This window comes from Macrotis lagotis, chromosome 1 (genome assembly GCF_037893015.1).
Source record: "Macrotis lagotis isolate mMagLag1 chromosome 1, bilby.v1.9.chrom.fasta, whole genome shotgun sequence".
Classification (NCBI taxonomy): domain Eukaryota; kingdom Metazoa; phylum Chordata; class Mammalia; order Peramelemorphia; family Peramelidae; genus Macrotis; species Macrotis lagotis.
In genome coordinates, this window is record NC_133658.1 from 74,088,494 (window position 1) to 74,108,939 (window position 20,446).

The 20,446-nt window shown below is 33.9% G+C and overlaps 1 long non-coding RNA gene across 1 annotated transcript in view; it reads right to left on the reverse strand.

Annotated features, from left to right (window-relative positions):
• Window positions 1-436: 436 nt before the first annotated feature.
• LOC141513564 (uncharacterized) overlaps window positions 437-20,446 on the reverse strand; it is a 123,201-nt gene continuing 103,191 nt past the window's right edge. Inside the window, exons 3-5 of the long non-coding RNA XR_012475823.1 lie at window positions 19,626-19,670; window positions 17,929-18,081; window positions 437-518 (exon numbers count right to left, since the gene is read on the reverse strand). This is a non-coding gene — a long non-coding RNA (uncharacterized LOC141513564). The remainder of the gene's footprint in view (window positions 519-17,928; window positions 18,082-19,625; window positions 19,671-20,446) is intronic.

The following is a 20,446-nucleotide window of genomic DNA, read 5'->3' on the forward strand; positions in this document are numbered from 1 at the left end:
AAGTACATATGGCTGAGTTTCCCAGGGTCACACAACTAGTTAGAGTTGGGATCTTTTGACTCACAAAGATGTTATCCAGACTCCAGGCCCAACACTATCTGTTGTGATACATAGCTATCAACTCTTACTATAGTATATTTGAAGTTCCTCCAAAGTTCCTCCACAAGGTCCTCCAAAATTTTTCTTGCTAAGTTAATCACCTCCAGTTTTTAAAATTGACTTTCTTAAACATGATTGAAGGCCAAAAGAGAGGTCTAAAGGATGTGTTATGAGAAATTTGAGAAGGTAGGAAAAATTTTCATGTGTGAGTCAAAGAACACCTTATGGAATAGAGACCACTTTTAAAAAAGAACTTGTTGGATAAAAGAAGGGAAAGGAGTCAATGAAAATCTAGATTTCTTTTTTTTATTAATAGTATTTTATTCTTTCCCCAATAATAATGCATGATAATTTTTGCATACATTTTTACAAGATTTTGTATTTTTAATTTTTCTCTCTCCTTTTCTGCTCTTCTTGTCCTAAAATGATAAAAAATATGAAATAGGTTATAAATGTGTTTTCATATAAAACATTTTTTCATGGTAGTCATAGTTAAGAAAGAAGAAACATCAAAAGAAAAAATAAAAAAAGAATAAATTAAGGGAAAAAGTATGCTTCAGTCTTCATTCAAGTTTCATCAGTTTTTTTGTCTGGAAGTGGATACTATTTTCCATCATGAGTCCTTTGTTTTTAGATCATTATATTGCTGAGAAGAGTTGAGTTATTCATGTATCATAGCATCAACAACATGTTCCTTATATTATGTATAATGTTTTCCTGGTTCTGCTCATTTTACTGCAACATATTTTTCTATAATCTGTCTGTTCATCATTTTTTATTATACAACAGTATCCATACATATACCATAGCTTGTACACTCATTCTCCAGTTTCCTCAGTTTCCAATATTTTTTCACCATGAAAAGGATCGATATAAATATTTTTGTATATGTAGGTCTTCCCCCCCCTTTTTAAATGATCTCTTTGAGGTACAGATCTAGTAGTGTTATTCCCCACATGCACAGTTTTATAGTCCTTTATAGCCCTTTGGGCATAGTTCCAAATTGTTCCACGGAATGGTTAAATAGGTTCACAAATTCACCAATAATGCATCAGCATTTCAATTTTCCCCACATATTACCCAACATTTATCATTTTCTTTTCTATCATATTAACAAAAATGATAGTTTTGAGCAGTACCTCATAAGTGTTTTCATTTACATTTCTCTAATTGAGAGTGATTTAGGGTATTTTTACATTTGTCAATAGATACATTTAATTTCATCATCTGAAAACTGTCTACTTCTATCCTTTGACAATTTATCAATTGGAAAATGGATTGTGTTCTTATTAATTTGCCTCAGTTCTTTATATATTTGAGAAATGAGACGTTTAACAGAGACACTTACCAAAAAAAAATGGTTTTTTTCCAGATTTCCTCTTTCCTTCAACTTTTGATTAGATTGGCTTTGTTTGAATAAAATCTTTTTTTAATTTAATATAATCATAATTATAATTTTTATTTCATATTTTTGTAATATTTTGTTTGGTCATGAACCTGAAATTTACTTAATTTCTCATTTAGGAATTTGGATGCTATACCACTTGGCGCATATATGTTTAGTTTGTCTATTATTAGTTCATTGTCTATGGAACTTTTAAGCAGGGGATAATTTTCTTCCTTATCCCTTGCTTAGGTATAGTTTTCTTTTGCTTTATATGAAATAGGGATTGCTATATTTGCTTTTTTGTTTGTTTTGCTTCACTTCAGCTGAAACATAAAAGATTCTGCTACTTCTGCTTGCCATTTGTGGGTGTGTGTGTATATGTACGTGTGTGTGTATGTCATTGCTTCAAGTATTTTTTTTAATACAGCATATTGTAGGATTAAGATTTTTGACCCACTCAACTAATTGCATTTAATGAAAGAATTCAGCCTATTCACATTCACAGTTATGATTAATAACTATATCTCTCCATCCTATTTTTTTATTTGTCCTGTATCTAATTTGTCCTGTATCTAATAGTGTTCTGCTTCTGTTTATTATCTCCCCTGTCCTAACCTTTGTCAGCTTCATCCTCACCCTCGATACCTCATCTAATGACCTCCCCTTCTACATTTCTATAAATAAGACAGATTTTTCTATTCAAATGATTATGTATATAATTCCCTTTTTGAGCCATTACTGATGTGTAAAATTACATTTTTGGGTAATTCAAACAATACCCATAATGCACCCTCCTATTTTCCTCCTGACAACAATATAGTTTCAGCACCCCTTCATTTGAAATAATTTACCCCATTCTACCTCTCCCTTCCTTCTGTAACCATTATACTTCTCTTTCTCATTTATTAATTATTCTAACTATATTATTAAAGGTACCATTTTAAGATTATAAATATAGTTTTCCCATGTAGGGATTTAAACATTTCAGGTCAATTGAATTCCTTTTTTATTTGCATTTTTAAGGTTTCTCTTAAGTCCTTATTTTGGAAATCAAATCATTTGTTCAGTTCCTCATGAAAGCTTGAAATCCTACTTCATTGAATTACCATTTTTTCCTTTGAAGTATTATGCTTCATTTCTCCAGGTAGATTATTCTTGGTTGAAGTCATACCTTTTTTGCCTTCTGGAATATCAGGTTCCATATTCTATAAAGGACTCTGGTCTTTTAATATTTTAGTTACCAAATCCTTGTATCTTAATTATGTCTGGTATTTAATTGTTTCTTTTTGGTTACTTGTAGTATTTTTCCTTGACCTGATATCTCTGTAAGTTGACTATATTATTCCTTGAATTGTTTATTCTAGGAATCTCTTTCCAAAGGAATTGATGGATTCTTTCAATACCTACTTTGTCCTCTGGTTCCAGGATACTAGGACAGTTTTCATTGATAATTTATTGAAAGAGGCAATTCAGGTCCTCCTTTTGAATAGGACTTTCAGGTAATTCAATGATTCTGACATTGTCTCTCCTGGATCTATTTTCCTCATCAGTTGTTTTTTCCAACTTTTTTCCAGTTGTGTTTTACATTTTCTTCTACTTGATTTTTTTTAATTGAACTGGTTATTATTGGTACTTAATTGTTTTTTTATTTATTGAAAAGAACAACAGTGACAACAAAAATGAAAATACCTATCCTTTCATACTTACACTACCCTGAATTGTTTCAGACTTTTTTATCAAGCTACCTGGATGTAAAAAAATCAGTACTTTGAAATAATAAAGCATTCATATAATATGTGATACAATATGATAAATATAATAAATATAATATAATATAACATAGCATAACATAACATGACGCGACATGACACGATACGATGATACAATATATATATATACATATATATATATATATATATATATATATATATATATATATATGATTTTTAAGGCAAAATTTTGAAATCCTTCAAAGGCAAGGACAAAATATTTATCTATTTATTTTTCTTTTTTGCAAGACAATGGGATAAGTGACTTGCCCAAGGTCAAGTAAAGGCAAGGTCACACAGCTAGGGGAATTATTAAGTGTATGGAGGTCAAATTTGAACTCAGGTCCTTCTGACTCCAGGGCTGGTACTCTATCCACTGAGCTGCCTCCTGAAAGACTATTTATTAAAGATTAAAGATTAAACAATTCAATCAATAGACATTAAGGTAGCACAATGAATTGAGTGCTGAATTTGTAGTCAGAAAGCCCTGAGTTAGAATAGAAGCCCATACTTTTGTTATTTGGAAATGTGTTTTACCTTTTTGAATTTCTGTTTCCTTGCCAGTAAAATGTGAATATACACAATTACAAGATCAAATTATATAAATTTTAAATTCCTTTTCATATATTGAAGTGCCATATAAGTTTTAGTAATTATAATTACTATTATTTTTAATACTATCATTTTATTTAGCTGCTATGCTACATAAGCAATGTATTATTCTATGCCCCTGAAATTCAGCAACAACAAAAACAAGAAAGTATAAGTAGCATAAATTAGAAATGCAAGAAAATTTGGTAAGATTAAAAAACTTTAGCAAAATGGGGAATCCAAGTGTCAGAATGGAAATGAAAGTAGAAGATGACTTCTTGGGAAGACTGCAACTGAATTGAACAATAAAGTAACAAACATATTCTGATAGTCTAAGATTCTTTAATTTTTCAATCCTTTTGAATTTGTTTGATTGATTATTGATGTCTTATCAAGTCAATAACTCCCATTAACCTAATCTGACTTTTAAGAGGTGTTTTTCTAAGCTCTCAGAGGTTTTGTATTTTACTTTTCTATTTGGCCAGTTGTACTTTTTAAGAAATTATTTTTTTCAGAGGATTTCTTTAATCTTCTTTTCCATTTTCTAATTCAACTTTTTAAGTATTTTTTTTTATTTTTCTAAGCTGTTTACTCTTTTTTCATAATTCTCTTGCATCATTCTCATTCCTTTCCCCAATTTTTCTTTTACCTCTCTTATATGATTTTCCAGCTACTTATTGTGCTCTTAGATGAGATGAGTTCTTTCTGGATTGTTTTCGTCTGGGGTCTTGCCCATAGTTGTTTTGCCATTGTTGTCCTCTGTTGAGCTTGTGTCTTGATCTTCCCTGTCACTGTAATAACTTTTTATGGCCTAATATTTTGTTGATTCTTCTCCTTTTTTTGGACTTTTTCTCCTTTCTTTTAAATTTGAGATCTGCGCTAGTGTGGAAAGAGCACTGTCTCAGATTTCTTGTTCCTGAGGCTGGGGCTCCAGGTCCTGTCTTTTTACTTGATGCTATGTTGATGTTGCCTTTGAGTCCCATGGTGGGGGGTCATCTTTTTCTGGTGGTGTCAGAGGTGACTGGAGGTGTTGGAGACCTTAGGGTTCTAGCAGCTTATCTGGTGCTGAGCCAGGATCCTAGTGTTGGTGTCTGAAATATGCTGAGGCTGGTGCATGCTTTTGTATTTCCCCAGGCTGCATGGAAGCATACAGTTTCATGCCACTTGGTGCCAAACTATTTTCTTGGGGATATGTTGAAGCACTTTAGAACCAGTTACTGGATGGAGGTTCTCCATTTGTTAAGGGTTATACTGAAGCACATACCAGTTCTTGGATCTGGAATCTGCCAGTTTCTCTGGTTATGTTGAAGAACTTGGGGTGTTCTGGTGTCGATGTTTCTCTACTTCACCTCTGCTCTACCAAAACCTCTGGGGTTTAGGATCTCCTACTGACTATCCGGGACACTCCTGTGTCAGCATTCCCTTTTTACTCCAAAGAAATAAACTTTTCTTGAAAAATCTTCTACATTTTTTAGGCTAAAAGATTGTTTCAGCCCATTTTTGTCGGTTCTACTGTTCTAGGATTTATTTTGGGGGTACTATTTTATGGTTGCCTGGAAGTTAATAATATAGTGATGTTTATGCCACCATCTTGACCCCTGGAAGTTTCTCTGGACTTCTTTCCATTCCTTTTGATGTATCCCTATTGTTGTGAGTGATGACAAAATGACTCATCAAACTTATAGTATATAGTTCCCAATTGTCTCTTTGTTGTAGCATGAATGTGACTTTTATGCATTCTGGGAATATAGAAATGCTTAAAAAAAGTTCATTTGTAACAGAGAAGTCATTCATGATGGAAATGAATATAATATGCTTGAAGTGAATTGATATTAAAGAGAAAGAAACTAAGTAGTGATTGAGAAGAAAGGGGTCAATGTAATAAATTTAATATTAGACAAGAATTTTATGCATTTATTGGTTCTTATTAGAAAGGTGTTGTGACTCACAGTCTTCTCTAGATCAGACTGAAGATACTGCCCTTGACAGAGAAAAAATTTTCCAGTCACTCTACCTTAGCAAATTGGAACTGAGAGACCTAGAGGGTATCTCTTATATTTGTTGTACACAGGTCAGTTTCCCTCTCTGAATCTCAGATTGCTCATCTATAAAAGGGAATAATATTACTTGACCTCTCAGTCCCACAGGAGTGTTGTTAAGAATGTGGGTTGTAAATTTTAAAGCACAAGTGAAATGTGACTTAAAAGTCATATCTACATGAAGCCTTTCCTGATCCTTTTGATGTTGATGCCTTCCAAATGCAATAGCCAGCCCTGATTTCTAGTCCTCATCACTAATTGCCCATTAGAAATTTCCAACACATATTCAAAAGTAAACACATTTTCTTTTCCCAAAAAGCTTACTCTTATTTTTAACTTATTTCTACCAACACTTTTTAGTCATTTAGGTTCCCAAAATAGAAGTCATTCTCTATACTTTAGTGTTCAGTTATCCATTTAGTCTTGTTAATTATATGAGAGAACAAGTTAATGAGTGTCTGTGTGTGTGTGTGTGTGTGTGTGTGTGTGTGTGTGTGTGTGTGTGAGAGAGAGAGAGAGAGAGAGAGAGAGAGAGAGAGAGAATTCAGTTGTTCAGTTGTTTTTCAGTCCTGGCCAATTCATCTTGATTCAATTTGGTCTTTTCTTGGCAAAGATACTGGAATAATTTGCCATTTCCTTCTCAAGCTCATTTTATAGATGAGGAACCTGAAGTACAAAGCATTAAGTGACTTGGCCAGAGTCACACATCCACTTAAGTGTCTGAGTTCAGATTTAAACTGAAGTCATCCTTGATTCGAAGTCCCACATTTTTTTGCACAGCACCACTTTGTTGCCCTACAAATATTTATTTCTAAAGCTCAAATCCAACCATATCATTCCTCTGAGTCCTTTACTATTTCTAGGACAAAATGTGAACTTGGCCTTTGAAACTCTTCATGATTGGGTACTTAGTAGGCATTTAACAAACTTTTTTTTATTGTTTTTAGAATGGAGATTAAGAAGCTGAGTTAGATCTAGAAGGCAACCAAAATATTTAGGCCTGCAGACAATGCCATATAATGATCAACTGAGGTTACTGGGTAAATATAGACTGGACAAGTACACATTTATGAAGAACTTGATAGATATGTCCAAGTATTTACAGAACAATTGTAACATTTGTGAGGATCTTGACAGATATTTCTAAGGGTTTTAAGAGGGAATAGATTTTTTTTTGCTTGGTTTCAAAGGACATGATTAGGACCACTGATTAAATTTTTAGGGAAGTACATTTCAAATTATTTAAGGAAAAACTTACTAATAATTAGAGCTAACTCAAACTGGTATGGAGTATCTCTACCCCCAGGGGTCATTAATTAAAAACTTCATGACTATTTGTTGGAATCAATTTAGAGCAGGAACTCTAAATTATTTTTGCATCATGTTTCTGTTTAACAGTCTGGTGAAGCTTATGGAGCTCTTCTCAGAATAATTAAAAAATAATCTTTGAAATAATTTCTGAGCTTTAGTTAAGGTAAGTAAAAATAAAGATACATTTTCCTCTCCCATTCATTTTCTTGAAGCTCTTGAAGTACATCCTTAGTTCCCTTTGGGCATCTATGAATCTTAAGTTAAGGACCCTTACTATAGAGAAAATTCCAATTTAATCATGGTTAAAAATGTATGACCTCAAAGTCCTATACTACTGAACTTTTGTGATTATGTTTTACTATAGTATAGACTACTATTTCAATTATAGTCTTTAAAGTTGTCACAGGAGAGTACAAATTATAGCAAGTCACAAAGTCTTCTAATAGTTTCAGTGTTGGACTTCGTTGGTACTCTATAAGAATAAGACTATATAAACTTATAGCAAAATATTTCTGAAGTGTTAGTTCCTGAAAGATCACCAGAATGACCATATCCTATATATCCCTGGAATGCAGTAAGTACATAATAATGGCTAGTTAACTTATACTTTCCCAGAATACTTCAGTCACTAGTCTTCCTCCACCAAAATTACCTATTTCTTCTTTGAAAGTATTAGATCTACCTACTTGGAAGCATTAGCATATGTTTGCGAGCATAGATAAATTCAGTTGTTCCTGACTACTCTATCCCCTGGGTGCCTAATATATAATATCTTTGTTTGACATCTGAAATAAATTATAAAATAAATCTGCTCTGAGAAAACAATGTTCACTTTCTATTAACCATCTTAATTCTGAAATGATGTGAAGCTATGTAAGTAATCTTGAAAGTTTCCTGAAATAAAATTATTAGCATGCAGATTTTTTAAAAGATAAATAATGCATATATGCATACATTTGTATGTATATTATCTCTGTATCTCTATCTCTATCTCTATCTCTATCTCTATATATTTGACTCCGTCTGTGTGTGTGTGTGTGTGTGTGTGTGTGTGTGTGTGTGTGCTCATGTCCACACCTATATAAGCAACTAGGTAGCACAGTGGATAAATCCTGGAACCAAGTCAGAAAAACTCCTCTTCATGAGTACTAATCTGACCTTAGACACTTCTCTGTTGGAAAATTCATTGTTTGCTTCAATTTTCTTCATCTATAAAATGAATTGAAGCAGGAAATGGCAATCCATCTCAGTATCTTTGTCAAGAAAACTGAAATGAGGTCCTGAATGGTAAGACATACTGAACAAAAATTTGTGTGTGTGTGTCTTTTATAAGCATAGAATTCATTCTAAGTATTTATACTATATTTATATAGTGTATATATATTTATAATTTATATATATATTCCTAAGTATTTTATAGTATATTTATATATAGTATATAGTGTAGTAAATTTATAAGTATTTTATAAGTATATATCTATATTTGCACATTGTATGTACATATATAATGTATATATGGGGGCTTGGCATCAGGGTAAGGCAGATGTTCAGGTATTCTTGTGATCTGTACCTATGGAAAAGAACATGTCAGTCAAGCCCTTAACTGTTTCTTTTATCCACTCTTTATAGCAGAAACCTCCCTACTCTCATTAAGAGTGCCATATCCAAAGGTGCTTTTTCATAGTTCATCAACTCCAACATTTTGAGGGAAGCAAGCAGCTCGGGGCTTTATAAAGTATTACTCCAGACGCAACAAGCTGACTTGTTACTGACAAGTGACAAGCAGAGTGCGTGTTTAGAACCATTTTTCCTGAACTTGCGGGGGTTGGAAGTGATGAGTTAATAGGTTTTTTCCATTTTTAATATCTGCGTGAGGGCACAGACAGCAGCACTGATGCATATTTACTTTGCCTCGTGAGAGCTGGTGAAGGATTACACTTGGGTCTTTAGCATCCTACTGTTTCAAAAGCTCCTGTTGACATCTATTTAAGGAGACCTCCATGAATGGCCTTTTCTTTATTTTACTGGGATGGTTTCATAGCTGGAGCTGTCAAGAATAAACAAATCTGCATGGAGCCAGGGTAACACTTGCCCTGTGTATTAGCTTGGGGACTGTCATCAGGTGGAAGTGACTGCCATGTAAATATGGGAAAAACATATTGTCAATCTGGGGTTATGCAAAATTTGAGAAGTTATGAATAGGAGATTGGAAAAAGAGATATAAATTATATTTTTCAGACTCAACTTGAATTAATTATTTGTTAGAATGACTTTCTATTGCCTCCAATGTCAAATATAAAATCCCCTGTTTAGTTTTTAACTAAATAATTAACTAAACAATTCACAAATCTGCCCCTTTCTTATTTTTTTAGTCTTGTACCTAATTCTCCTCTATATTTATGAATGCACTGAAAATCTTGCCCAAGATTGTGCTTCAGTGAGTTTACTCCAACTCACCACTGCTTGCATTTTCACTATCCCCCAGGTCTAGAAGGCTCTCCCTTTTCTTCTCTATCTCTCTTGAAGTCTCAGTTAATCCAAATTTATCCCTCATAAATGGTTCTTGGTTTATTTGTTTACTTTTTTTCCCTTATATTTGAATCTTTAACAATCTTTAATATGTCTGGCCAATGTTTGATTTAATGGTCCAAAATTCTTCTTCTGAGACTATATAAAATATCAATCCACTGTTTTTAGGAACAATACCTGGGGACAATGATAAAAATGTGAAGTTATGATTATAGACCACAATAGTATCAGGACGCATACTCTTTTCATCTCTCTTTGTGAATTAATAGGCTCCTTGTGGATACAATAGATATCATTAATTTTTTTTGCGTCCAATATTGCTCATAGTAACTGCTTCATAAAAGTTTCCTCCATAAATTCATTTATATATTCATTCATCTCAGGATTTTCATGGAGATTCCTAACTACAAAATCCAAGAGTAGACTAGGTGTCGGTCTGGAGTCCTTCTTCTGAAAACTGCTTGTGATGAAAAACTTATACCAACCTTGTAAGATTTGAATGACACATTTACCTCACTCTTATGAAAGAAAAGAAATTGGGAAGAAAGCAATATCTAAAGGGAATTCTACTCATAACTTTGTTGTTGTGACACAGCAAATAAAGCTTTTGTGTCTTAAGAATTATGTACAAGTGGCAGAGCCTAGATGGTGGTAGGAGAAGAGCCTCTCCAAAATATTTCAAAAATCTTAAAATTGTGACTTGAACTAAATTTGGAGAGACAGAACCCACAGAAAAATCCAGTGAGGCAATTCTCCAGTCTAAGGTAACCTGGAAAATAAGGTGGCCCTGCCAGGGTGAAGAAACTTCATCGTCCCAGGAACAGCCCCAGGGTGCCTGGAATCCCTGGCTCTGGGCAGTAGAAGCAGTTTCCTGACCTGCACCCCTGGGAGCACTAAACACACCCAGGGAGCACTAATCTCAACTTGGAAGATCAGCAGGGAAACCTCTGCCAGAGCGAACATGAAGCCCAAGCCCTCAGCTGGTCATGGGGCTCAGCACGGCCATGGCACTCAGCATGCCCAGATGCAGGAAACTGAAATAGGCCTGTAGAGCTGAAGCAGGAGCCTCTAGGCAGCTGTTCCCTGAGTGCTCAGGCTACTTTAAGAAAAGGGAGTGAAGGGAGACTTCCAAGGTTTGTTCCCTGTTCCTGGAACAGGACTCTGGGTCTCTGACCACATTCAGTTCCTGATCTCAGTCTAGGCCACCCATAGAACAGGGACCCCTGCCCTCAGCCCTGTGACAGAGGGGTGCACTTGTGGTCGTTCAGAGTCCAGGAGAGCAGTCAGAGCCAAACACACTGAGGTCCTTGTGGAGGTGTCTCAATAAAACTCAGATGCTCTGGAAGCACCCCCAAACCAGGTACAGGCTGGGGAAATGAGTAAACAGAACAAAAATTGACAATTGACAATTATTTTGTTTATGATCCCAAGGAGGATCAAAATACTCAATCTGAAGATGAGAAAGTACAAGCTTCTGCACATAAATATACCAGGAAAAATTAGAATTTGGGCTCAGACTATAACAGAGCTCAAAAAAAAGATTTTGAAAATCAAGTAAGGGAGATAGAAGAAAAATTGAGAAAATAAAAGAGAAATGCAGGAAAGAATGCTGAAAACAATGCTCAAGAAAATAGCATGTTAAAAACAAACTTAGGTCAAATGGATAAAACAGCTCAAAAGTTATTGAAGAGAAGAATGCTTTAAAAAGAAGAATTGACTATATGGAAGAGGAGACAAGAAAACTCTCTGAGGAAAACAAATCCTTCTGTTGTAGAATGGAGCTATAGGAGGCTGATGACTTTGCAAAAAATCAAGATACTATACTTCAACACTGAAAGAATGAAAATATTATAAGAAAATGTGAAACATCTCATTGAAAAAAACAACTGATCTGGAAAACAGATTCAGAAAATATAATTTAAAAATTATTGGCTACCTGAAAGTCATGATCAGGAAAAAAGCCTTGACCTTATTTTTAAAGAATTCCTACATGAAAATTGCCCTGATATCCTAGAAGCAGAGAAGAACATAGAAATTGAGAGAATGCACCAATCTCCCCTGGAAAGAGATCCAAAAGAAAACAACCCCCAGAAATATTATAGCCAAATTCCAGAACTCCCAAGTCAAAGAGAAAATATTACAAGCAGCCTGAATGGCACAATTTAAATATCATGGAGCTGCAATCAGGATCACAAAGCATTTAGCAGCAACTACATTAAAGGCTCATAGGGCTTGTAATATAATAATCCAGAAGGCAAAACAGCTTGGACTGCAAACAAGGATCACCTTTCCAGAAAAACTGAACAGCGTCTTCCAGGGGAAAAGATAGACTTTCAACGAAACAGGGGAATTTCAAATGTTCCTATTAAAATGACCAGAGATGAATAGAAAGTTTGACCTTCAAGTGCAGGACTCAGGTGAAGCATAGAGAGAGTTGACGAAAAGGGTAAATTATCAGAGACTTAATGATGATGATGAACCACATGTATTCCTGCATAGAAAAATGATACTGATAATACTCATATGAGACTTCACATTTAATAGAGCAGGTAGAAGGAGCTTGTATAGATGAAACACAGGAGAGAGTTGAAACAATTGGAGCTGAAAAGAAAATTTAATCTTCAAATACAGGACTCAGTTGAAGCATACAGAGTGGAGGAGATGGGTAAAATATGAGGGACTTAATGATAATGAACTGCATGTATTCCTACATAGAAAAATGATACAGATTACACTCATATGAAACTCCTCATTTAACAGAGCTTGTAGGAGTTTTTATAGATGAAGCACAATAGAGAGTTGAATTTGAAGATATAGTGTAAAAATTGAGTCAATAACTAAAAGGGAAATGTATGGGGAGTAAGAAAAAGGAGAGGTGGAATGGGCTAAGATATTTCATATAAAATATTTTTTTTCAATATGCTTTTGCAATGTTATGGAAGGGGAGAAGGTGAGGGGGAATAAGGGAACCTTCATTATCATCAGAAATGGCTCATAGAGGAAACACACTCAATATGGTATAGGCATGTAGATTAAAAAGGAGAGAAGGGGGCATGTGGGTGATAGAGGACAGCGTAGATCATAGGAGAGAAATGTCAGATATAACACATTTCTTTCTCACTTTTTACAAGGTGCTGGGATTTGGAAGCCTGTCCAGGACCACAGGGCCAGGTGGTTGCTGGGTCTCTGGGGTGGTATGTGGGCTTGGGAACTCTTGGCCCCAAGCCTGGTGCTCTGTCCACTGTGCCACTTAGCTATCCTATAACACATATTAAAAGAGGGGCAGAGTGGGCATGAATGGATAGAGGGAATTACAATCAGAAACAGTAACTGTGGACAAATATGGAAGTAACTTCTGTGATGAATTTATGATAAAGAATATAATCCTCCAGAGACAGAGCTCATGGTATCAGAACACAGATAGAAACACAATTTTTCTCTTTCCTTTACTTTATTTTTCATGAAGTCCTATATTTGGGGGGGAGGGGGTATTTGGTTTATTCTTAAACAAGAATATTTTAGTAATGTATAAATAAATTCATATTAACCAAAAAAGGAAAGAAACCAGGAAGGATGGGAATTCAGGGAAACATAGAGGGATTGGCATGAACTGGTGCTGAGCGGGCTGAGTGGAACCAAGAGCAGGTTGTGCACCCTAGCATCAACATGGGAGTGATCATCATCCTTGATGCACCTGCTCCTTCTATCAGTGCAACAATCAGGGACAATTTTGGTTTATCTGCAATGGAAAATACCATCTGTGTCCAGAGAGGGAGTTGTGGAGTTTGAACAAAGATCAAAGACTATTACCTTCAATTTAGAAAAAAAAAAGTTATCTTATTATGTAATTTTGCTATCTTTTATACTTTATTTTTCTTCCTTAAGATATGCTTTCTCTCTTAACACTTTCAATGTAGATCTATGCATAACATGGACCAATATAAAGACTAATAGATGCTGTCTGTGGGGGTTTGGGGGAGGGAAGCAAGAATAGGGGTAAATTTGTAAAACTCAAAATAAAATCTTTCAACAATATAAATATGTACAGCTAGGATAAAATTTCAATAAGTATCCGTGCTTTATATTGACACTGAAACTGCATCTTGTAGATATGACTTTTGTTTTGATCACTAAATTAAGTCTTTCCAAATTGTCATCATTGTTCAATATAGAGAAATAGAAAGCAACAGAATATTCTACTACAAGTCTATCCTTCCTTTTTAATGACTTTTTAGCTTGTACATTTCCAATTCCTACTCATTCTTCAAGGTCCAGCTCTTTTCCCTGCATCCTCTAGGAAGTCTTTGCTAATTATTTCAATGTACATTGATTTTCTTCTTCTCTAGAACTCCAAAAGTAATTCAAATCTGCAAATAAATTTGCCTCTTAATTATGTATTATGAGTGTAGGTTTTGTCTCTTCATTAGATTACAAACAGTAAGATGAAAGGAACCCTGATTTATGCCACTATTGTAATTCCCATTCAACCAAAGAAAAATGTGTAGTACTTACCTAATAAGATATCAACAATATCAATCTGTTTATTATGGCATAATGGAGAGATACCTAAGCATCTAACTTTGGCTTTAGGTTGGTTTTAGTCATGTCATGGCTCTCTTTCTAACTATGTGACTTCAGGCAAAACATTTGCTCTTCTGAAGCTACAGTAGTCTCTAAAAATTAAAAAAAAATAAAAATGATGGGGAGATTGGACTATATAATCTTTGAAGTCCTTTCCAGCTCTAACATATTATGATTATATGAAAATAAAGATAATAATACTTTTGCTTTCACGGGATTGTTATGAGTATGAAATGAAATAATATATGTAAAGTACTTTGTAACTGTAAAATGCTACATAAATATGAGCTTTGATGATGATAATGATTACACTCTTGGGAATTTACTCTCCCTCAAATTTTTCCCCTCATTAATACAACTACAATAACTAAAGCAGAAGTGAGCTTCACCATCTTCTCAAGGACACAATTCTAATACCTCACATATATAGCACTTTTAAGATTTGCAAATGCTTTGTATATATTTTTACATTTGAATCTCAAAACTATATGAGTTAGGGGCCATTATCATCCACAAAATCTGGTTGAGAAAACTATGGCAATATAAAAAAGTAGGATGGGAATGAGCAAGAAGAGTCATCATTTATGTATATGCCAGACACTGCTAAGCAATTTTAAAATGTCATTATACTCACTCTGACAGGTAAACACTATTATTTTCCATTTAACAATTCAGGAAATGGAGGCATTCGGAGGTTAAGAGACTTGTATGGCGTCACACAGCTAGTAAGTGTCTAAGCATGGATTAGATCTTCCTTCTAAGTGGCCCAGAACTCTCTCTACTGTAATCTCATCAGAAAAACATGGAAATATTTGCATAAAGCTGAAAAAACTTTTATGGGTAGAGTAAAATGAGAACAATTTATATATAATAAAAACATGATCAAAATGAATAACTTTGGAAGAATTCTGAACACTTATCAATGCAATAATGAACTATGAATCCATAGGACTGATGATGAAACATGATATACCTCATGATAGAGAGGTGATGGATGCAAGGTTCAGAATTAAATATACATTTTGACATGGTCAAAGTAGGATTTTCTTTTTCATTTGATTATGCATATTGGTTTCAAATGTTCTATCTTTTTTAATTTTTCAATGAAGGATGCTAGAAGAAAGAGAATTAAATATTTATCAATTTAAAAATCAATGAAATTCTAATTATTTTTTAAAAATTTAAATGAAATGATTGAAGTAAATAACTTCTGAGGTCCATTCAAATTTCAAATTCTGTTGACTCTGGAATCAAAAGCCTTAAATTCTCTTATTTAGTTCTTCTGAAACCTTGGATAAATCATTTAAGCTTTCTGAGTCTCAGTTTAGAAAGCTAAATTAGATAATCTTCAAGTCCCTTCCAGTTATTATTTTAAAATATTATGAAGTGTCTGGGCTGGGATTCAGAGCTATTCTCTCCTAATGCAGAGACCAGCATTCTATAATTAGTTCATTCAATCAATCAACATATATCATTAAGTATTTATTCTTTGCCAAACATAGTGATAAATAAGCACTGTTCGGTTGTTTTATTCATTTCCAACTCTTCATGATGCCATTGGGATTTTCTTGGCAGAGAGCCTGTAGTGGTTTGCCATTTCCTTCTCCAGTTTATTTTACAGATGAAGAAACTGAGGCAAACACGGTTATGTGCCCAGGGTCATACTGTTAAGTATTAGATGCCAGATTTATACTCAGATTTTCCTCATTCCAGATCTGTTGCTCTATCCACTGTACGACCTAACTGACCCTAAACAAGTATTAGGCTAACAAGAACAAACTAAAAAATAGTTTCTGTTTTCAAGTTTCTTTCATTCTAGTTGTGGAACCAACAATTACCTAAATTAGTATATATAGAATAAATATAACTAGGTACAACATAGCCTTAGAAGAGATTTCATTAGCAGCTGGAAAGCCCACAAAAGGAGTCCTATAGGACACAGCACTTGAGTTGAATTTCAAGGAAGCCATAAACCTTTTCACTGAAAATCCATTCTAGATTCCATTATGCATTTGGACCCTTGGCCTCAAGTCAAGCTTGGAATTGGATGATATATATTAGTGCCTCAGTTGAATGGAAACAGAAAAATTTGCCAGAGTAACAAAAAATTGGAAAAATGAAAACAAAGCTCCATGAAGATTTTTTAATAGATGAAATGAATGGAGGTACATATGTGTGGGAGGGGTCAATTATTGAAAATTTTCACTTAAGACTTTGTTGCAACTAATGAAGTGCAATTAGATTAATAAAACAACATAAAAATTACTGTGGATTAAAAAAGTTAATGAAAATTCTATCATCTTGGAATTTCTCTATTAGGCAAGTCAGCTATCATTTTTAATAAAATCCCAGCATTAATGGTATGACAGGAGACACTGTACTATTTATGACTTGTCAGATCTGGACATGAGATTATTGCTTTTCTTCTGTTCTGATGATTTTCACAAGCGTTCAGCTAAAGTTCCCTGAGATTTTTATTGCTGCACTATCCAGCTATCTTCAAAGAAATTGTTTATGTGAGTTAAAATAGTTGTATTCAAGGAAACAGTTGGCTGTACATTTGTTCTAATATTCCAAAGAGACTGCCTGCCCAGTTTACCAAACATAGTCTTAGTGGACTGCTGTTCAACTTCTTACATTAGAAAATAATCCCTGGCCACTAACCAACCATCTGGTTCACTTGGTAAATCTTTCTTTTGTTCTGGTGAGTTTTATATCAGATAACCACAGTTTCAGAAAGATATTTGTTGTGAGAGAACTCAGAAATCATTCCTGGTGTGTCAGGGGCAGTGGATCAAGACTGTTTTTGGAATATTTAGACAGCATGGTAAATAGGAAGGGAATTATACTGGGAATAGGAGTCCTGGATACCAATACACCCACTGCCATTTTGTAGTGGAAAGACCTTGGGTAATTCACATTATCTAACACATCTGGGTCTTTGACTATTTTTTTTCTGAAAAACAGTTGAAAAAAACTAGAATCAGTTTAATCCTGTAAACATTTTTACTAAGGGCAAGGCACAAGAGATATAAAGAAATAAAACAAAACAAAACAAGACTGGCTTCTTTCTCTAAGAAACATGTTTAAAAGCATCTAGTACAGTGCCTGTCACATTGCAGGCAATTAACAAATGGGAATAAGATTCCCTTCTCTTTATCTTCCTGACTGTCTGGAGACAGCTGAGGTTTATCAACTTTGTCACTTTGGGAAATCTCTTTAAGTCCCTTCTTCTTGGGGTCCTCATAAGTAAAATGAAGAATTTGAACTAGATGCATTTTGAGATTCCTTCTAATTATATCTAATGGTATGTGCTAAATAAATACAAAATTCATGCAAAATTGTAGAAACAATTTCAAGACGTAAAGAACACCAACAACTGACTTCAGAAATAGTCTATTGTGGGAGGTTAAACCCGAGCTGTTATTTTAAGGTATCTAGATGGCATAGTGGGTGAAGTGCTAGACAAAGTCAAAATCAAAATATGATTCATGCCTCAGATGCTTACTGGTTGTGTGATCCTAGACAGGTCAGCTAACCTCTGTATGTCTTAGTTTCCTTGTCAGTTTTTTTTTTCCTCCTTAGTTTCCTGCATTTTATAAATGCAGATAATAGCACCTACCTGATAGCTTTGTAGTGAAGATTAATAGTAGTGACGTGTAAAGTGTTTTGCCAATTGTAAATGCTAGCTGTCTTGGTAGTGGTGGTGGTGGTGATGATGATCACATTCTAGGTGACAAAGTGGATGGACTGCTGAACCCAGAGTAAGGATAACCTGAATTTCAAAACAAAATTCAGCCCATTTACTAGGTAAGTCACTTAACCTCTTTCTGTCTCAGTTTCCTCACTAGTAAAATGGTGAATAATAACACCTTTCTCAAAAAAAATGTTGGAGCATCAAATGAGATAATATTTGTAAAGCTCTCAGCAGAGTGCCTCATATGGATTAAAAACAGTAAATACTGATCCCCTCCCTCTCATTCTAAAATAATTGTTATGAAATAGAAGGATATTTCTACCATGAGTCTATAGTTATGGGAAGTCACAGGTATGGCTGATCTCTAAAATCTTTTTATATACTAGATGATTCTGTATGTTTCTTGAAAGTAGGTTATATATTCACAATAGACTTCCTTCCTCTACTGTGATTGGAATCCAAATGTAGAAAGAATTATTCATTTTTCTCCAATATAAACTCTTTAATATTGATTCAGAGGAATCCTTCTCTGTTTCACCTTTCTTCTCATCCACAGTAAAATGTTGTAGTCATGGAAAATATGAAGGATTATTGTCCATTCCCTCTCTATTCATTACATTCCTCATAGTTTCCCTTTCCCATTTCCTCCCACCACAAGCCTCATAACCATAAATATTGACTGCAAAATAATTAAGTGATTGGAATTGGAGCATAATAAGTAAATTTATAAAAGTAGACAGTCTACAAAAGTAGAAAGCAGAGGATCAAAGAAGGCAATAAGCTGGATGATCCACAAACTGGATAATCAGTTATTGAATAACTGAGAAATTATTATATTTCATGGAGTACATTGCCAAAGATTTATAAAGAATAAAAATATATTTATTCAGATATATAAAATTGGGAATTATAAGCTTTCATCAGAGAGATTTGGTCTGAAAAGTAGAATAATAATACAAATCGTATCATATGTCCTTTATAAGAAGAATATTTAGAGTAAGCCCCAGGTCTGACCCTTTAATATGGTTACACACACACCCTCTACTTTTGGACCCTTTGTTACTTATCATAGTTTCATCTATTTACTCCATAAAGATGACTGTCAAATTTATGTCTGAAAGCTTCCATCAACTCTTAATTCTCTAATGAAATTCACTTCAGATCATATATAACCCTTAAGTTTGCACTTTACAATGGACTTATATAGATGATCTGGTAGAAATGAAAAAAAGGTCTCAGGATCAAGAAATACTGGATTCAAATCTTTTCACTGGAACACCCTGACTATATGATCCTTTTGAAATAACAAATCTTTAGTTATTGAGGCAAATCATTAAGATTTTCAGAGAAATTATTGACTTACATGGGTAAAGAAAATTTCTTCATCCTGTACTCTATTCCAAGGAGATAACAAATGAAGTCTCTCTATCTCTTATCCCCTACTTATCATACATTTATTACTGTCATCAATGTTTGCAAATTGCATAAAGTTCTGAATCATGTCATAAATACATGTTATAGCTCCTCCAGAGTATAGCAAAGTAGTAGATGCTTAATAAATATCTGTTTAATGAATGAATAATTGAGACTTATGGGAAATAGATCTTCCTAATTATACTTACTGTTATTCTTTTCATCATGGAGTAGAATCATTGGAACAAATTTATCTGAAAGATGTGAGAAGGTCCCAATGAGGTAGATTTAATTGTAATTAACAAATATTTTCCTAATAAACTGAGGATTACATGCATTCACCAAGTTTCCATAAAAAGCTTTCAAAATGATCATGCATTTATTGAAAATATTATTCCAACTTAACATATTGATTAATATCAAATAATTTTTTCTATTTTAAAGGCAAAAATGGAATATTTATATTATGATTCAGGAAGTTAATACTTTGTCTCTAGACAATATTGTTTAATATTTCAGTTAGTCTTTAGAAAACCTACTTCAAAGAAATGATGCTATTTTTACAATCTGGTATCTCAGAGATAAGATTTTATGTTGCCATTAGATTGTTATGACCTACAAAGGTCAGGGTTTAGACATGAATTTCAATGATTTTCATAGAAATAACCATGTATAAGCTATCATTAAGACTAGCATGTGGAAAGCTGAAAATGTGGAGATTGCTATTTTATTAATTAATCATTATTATTATTTTGGCAAGGCAGTGGAGTTAAGTGACTTGCCCAAGGTCACGTCACATAACTAGGCAATTATCAAGTGTTAGAGAAAAAATTTGAACTCAGGTCTTCCTGACTCCAGGGTAGTGCTCTATCCACTGAGTCACTTAGCTGTCCAATTGCTATTAAATTAAAAAAAATCATATATAAAAAAGGAATAAACTTAGAAAGAATTAAATTGAAATATACAGCCAGTCACTCAACATTGGAACTAAGGATTAAAAAACACCAATGTTTATAGTTTGGAAATGTTA